Source organism: Acanthisitta chloris, unplaced genomic scaffold (genome assembly GCF_000695815.1).
Source record: "Acanthisitta chloris isolate BGI_N310 unplaced genomic scaffold, ASM69581v1 scaffold25710, whole genome shotgun sequence".
In the NCBI taxonomy this organism is placed as follows: Eukaryota; Metazoa; Chordata; class Aves; order Passeriformes; family Acanthisittidae; genus Acanthisitta; species Acanthisitta chloris.
The window spans coordinates 4,427-4,683 of record NW_008652582.1 but is presented as its reverse complement, the minus strand read 5'-3'; positions in this window follow the sequence as shown (position 1 = coordinate 4,683).

The window sequence follows — 257 nt, the reverse complement described above, 5'->3', positions numbered from 1 at the left end:
TGGGGAGCGGGGAGAGGGCGAGCGCTGCTGCCTGCGGGACCACCTGGCTGAGGAGGGAGCGTGGGTGAGACCGTGCGCCTGGAGCGGGGCGGGGGGTGTTGGCACCCCCTGCCTGCCAAAGGGGTCGGGACACCCGTGGGGGAGGTGGGTTGGGCGGGACCACCTGTCTGGGGAGAGAGAGTGAGTGAGCCCACCTGGCTGAGGGGGACGCGGCTTTGGGACCACCTCCTTGGGGAAGAAAGACATTGGGGGCCACC